Genomic DNA, 4,566 nt, shown 5'->3' on the forward strand with positions numbered 1-4,566 from the left:
TCCCTGGGGCTCTCATTCAGAGAGCACATTGATGAAAAATATCAGGTACTAGATATCAGCATAACAAAAGCACTGCCAGATCCAAGCAAACAGCCACCAGCATGAAACCATCACCCAGCAGAGCCCTCAGAGTTGTGGGCACCTTGTGGTCGGTGCCCTTCAGCATATTGTGATGATGATTTTTTGCCTTTTGCTGTTATAGAATCACAGGATGGTTTGGGCTGGAAGGACCTTCAAGACCAATCTGTTCCACCCCTCTGCTATGGGCAGGGACACCTTCCACTAGTCCAGGTGGCTCCAAGCCCTGTCCAACCTGGCCTTGAACACTTCCAGGGATGAAGCAACCACTGCTGCTTTTGGACAACCTGTGCCAGTGCCTCAGCAGCCTCACAGGAAAGAATTTCTTCCTCATACCTAACCTAAACCTGCCCTGTCTCAGTTTGAGGCCATTCCCCTTTGTCCTATCTCTCCAAACCTTTGTCAAATGTCCCTCCCCACCTCTCTTGGAGCCCCTTTAGGTCCTAACCTAAACCTGCCCTGTCTCAGTTTGAGGCCATTCCCCTTTGTCCTATCTCTCCAAACCTTTGTCAAATGTCCCTCCCCACCTCTCTTGGAGCCCCTTTAGGTATTGGAAGGGGCTATAAGGTCTCCCTAGAGCCATTTTGCTGCTTAGATGAATGAAGAATCCTGTTGTGCATCAATCCTGTTTTGACCTGGGCACAGAGGAGGCCAGTGAAATCATTAAAGATTTATTCCTGACAAAACCAATTAGCCCTGGCTGCACAGCACTTAGCCACATGACAAATTCCTTACTCATGCAATTGGCACCCAGAAATTACCCACAGCAGCAGCAGCCCAGGCAGGGTGAGGCTGGTTGTGATGGGCTGTACCAAGACCCACTGAGTACTCAGGTCACATCAGTCACCAAAATCACTGGAGAAGAGAATTCACATCGTTTGGATGAATGCAGAATTCCAGATCTTGCCCACCAGGAAGCTACTGAAGAAGTTAATTTCAACCACATGATTAAGCACAGCATGTTTGGGCCTGTTGGAGGCCCCAGGACTAAATGATTACTTAAGGCATTTATTATACTTACCTTTCCCCCATATCAACTTCGGAACATAAAAAAAAAACCAAAACCCAACTAAAACATATAAACAAATATTTTGTATAAAATACTCAGTTAATCTAAGGAGAAAACTGCAATTCTTATTTGGCATTAAAGGCAAGAAGTGTGCAAAGTTTTTTCCTTTGGAAATGATCTTTCTCATTTTAACCCATCTTACAGAAATTTAAACACTAACTGAAATAATAGTTCTTGAAGTTATCTGAACAGTAACACTTGTGCTTGTGTTTCCTCCAAGGATCTTGCCAGGCAGCCACAGGAAGCTGCCAAAAACACTTCTGCACTGTTATTTCAAATTTGGGTTATGACCAATGCCAGATGATGAATTCCCATGCAGGAACATCCTTAAAAATCTGACATCTTGGTGCTAAAGAGACTTGGCATGTCTGGGGCAGAGTTTACTCCTCTGAACTTACACTCAGGTCTGCACACACACTTTAATTTTCAGGGTTATAGTGAACCCTCTGTTCTCCTGACTTATGAACCTGCACAGACATCAAAGCAGTCAGCAGGTTTAATTAGACACTTAATTATAGATCAGGGTGGTAAGGAATGCATTTGGGAAATAAAAACATGATTTTCAAACCCAGCTGAACACCAGAAAGCAGAGTAACATTGGCAGAATGTCAGTGCACCATATCCTTCTTCGTAAAAACAGTGTTTGGGTTTGAGCTTTGGGTTTGGTGGGTTGGGTTGTGTTTATTTTTACCAAAATAGATTCTAGCTATTTCTAGCTCTCAGGTCTGGCACATGTAGCACCTTTCAGAGCTGAAACAGGATCTGTACACACACTCAAAGATGCTTTGTACACCCACTTTTCACTTGGCTGAATGTGTGAGGAAACACACTTGACAGCACACACAGGCCCAGGGAGTGATACAGAAATGCACCACAGAAAACTTTAACTGCCAGATGTTTCCCTTTCCCAGGTTTTGCTGTTCCAGTTTTTCCCTTCCCTACTTGGCTGAAGAGGAAACACACTTGACAGCACACACAGGCCCAGGGAGTGATACAGAAATGCACCACAGAAAACTTTAACTGCCAGATGTTTCCCTTTCCCAGGTTTTGCTGTTCCAGTTTTTCCCTTCCCTTCATTGCAAAAAACAGAGCTACACACACTTCTATAGCCAAGCAAGTGCAAAAAGTACAACTGTGAGCATAACTGTGCCGAGGAAACACACTTGACAGCACACACAGGCCCAGGGAGTGATACAGAAATGCACCACAGAAAACTTTAACTGCCAGATGTTTCCCTTTCCCAGGTTTTGCTGTTCCAGTTTTTCCCTTCCCTTCATTGCAAAAAACAGAGCTACACACACTTCTATAGCCAAGCAAGTGCAAAAAGTACAACTGTGAGCATAACTGTGCCAATAAACACAGTAAAACCAGCAAATCCCAAACATTCATCATCTGGAATAATTGTTTTATGCTCCAGCACTAAACTGTAAGGATTATAAAGTATCGATAGAATTATAAAATGGGTTGAGTTGGGAGAACCTTAAGCTCATCTCATTCCACCCCCTGCCATGGGCAGGGACACCTTCCCCTAGCCCAGGTTGCTCCAAGTCCCATCCAACCTGGCCTGGAATACTCCTGGATGGAGGAACCACAGCTTCTCTGGGCAACCTGTGCCAGAGCCTCAGCACCTCACAGGGGAGAATTTCCTCCTCATATTAATCTAATCCAGTTTGCTCTTCCCCTTTTCTGATTCATCCTGTCATTCCCTAGGAAAGGGAAGAACTGAAGGTGTTTAGAACTTTCCCTTCCCATGTTCTCTTCCTTTCATAAAGTAACTTCAATTATGCATTTTCTCCATTGCTGTTTGTAACTTCTCTGCCTGTTTTCATTTCTGGCTACATATTACTTTCATATGCAGCTCCATGAACACGGTTTACGCCCTCCACCAGAATAATTGAATTATTATTAAATAAAACAGCTCTCTGTTATTTAAGGTCCTATGTCAGTTTCCAAAATAATGGCTGGGAATCATCCAACTGCAATTATGTTCTACCTACCTAAATTCTCTTTGTAGTTTTAATTAAAATCCATTACCCACTATGATTTCACCTCCTATTTTAAGTTCTTGTACAGCACTGGTTAAAGGAAAAAAAATAAAGAATTATCTCTGGAAAGCAATTACTCCTTTTTGTGGACTTAAAAATGAGGATTAGATACTTTCAGTTTATCCCAATATGCGATGAGAGAGTTCTGTAATCTCTAAAATTATCTTTAAAATGAGATACATTGTCTTAAAGGTAAAAAAAATGGGAAACTTGGGAGTATTTTATCACTTGTTCCTGGTACAGGTAAGGAATTGTATGGTAATGTAAGTCAGAGATAGATGTATGTCCTTGAACAATGACAAATGAAATAGAAACGTGGGGTGAACACCTAAGATTTGCTGCAATAACTAAGCAGCTGACAAATGCCATAAGAAATAAGAGTCTGAGGAGAAGCAATGTACATCCCCAGGATGATTAGGCAGATTATTAATAAATGAGGGTGACATTGCAGCTAAAGAGAAAAAAAATAATGGAAAAGCATTGGTAATGCAGAGTATTTTGGGGCAGAATGTTAACGCTTTTCACTGGAATAAAATCTAGTTGTTTTTAAGGTTCTTTTCAATCTCAGCAGATTTCTAAGCAAGTTCAGGTAATTATCCCTGAGCACCAAAATCAGAGAGACTCTTAAACCTGTCTTATTAAAGTTATTAGCACTGATTTTGCTCTTTCTTCTCTCTAGGCATTCAGTGAAATCAGCACCCAATCCTTGCAAGAATTCTAAGAAAATCGACCTGATGCTTCCAGTTGTTCAGGTAATTCCAAGGGGAAGCTTAATCAGCAGAGAGCATCTCACCACAGAGAGCAAGCACAGGCAAGGCCAGAACTCTCCCCTGGTTTGGGAGAGCCTCAGAGAACTGATCATAGAATCAGAGAAACAACTGGGTGGGAAAAGACCTCCAAGATCATCAAGTCCAACCCTACTGTGATTACTAGACCATGGCATTAAGTGCCACATCCAGTCTCATCTTGAAAACCTCCAGGGATGGTGAATCCACCACCTCCCTGGCCAGCACATTCCAATGTCTGATCACTCTCTCCCTAAAAAATCTCTTCCTAATATCCAACCTAACCCTCCCCTGGCAGAGCTTGAGTCTGTGCCCTCTTGTCCTGCTGCTGGGTGCCTGGGAGAAGAGACCAACCCCCACCTGACTCCAACCTCCTGTCATGGAGTTGCAGAGGGTGATGAGGTCTCCCCTGAGCCTCCTCTTCTCCAGGCTGAACACCCCCAGCTCCCTCAGCCTCTCCTCATGGCACTTGTGCTCCAGTCCCTTCCCCAGCCGCGTTGCTCTTCTCTGGACCTGCTCCAGCCCCTCAATGTCCCTCCTGAACTGAGGGGCCCAGAACTGAGCACAGGATTCAAGGTGTGCCCTCACC

The sequence above is a fragment of the Acanthisitta chloris genome, unplaced genomic scaffold, assembly GCF_000695815.1.
Source record: "Acanthisitta chloris isolate BGI_N310 unplaced genomic scaffold, ASM69581v1 scaffold7244, whole genome shotgun sequence".
NCBI classification, from domain to species: domain Eukaryota; kingdom Metazoa; phylum Chordata; class Aves; order Passeriformes; family Acanthisittidae; genus Acanthisitta; species Acanthisitta chloris.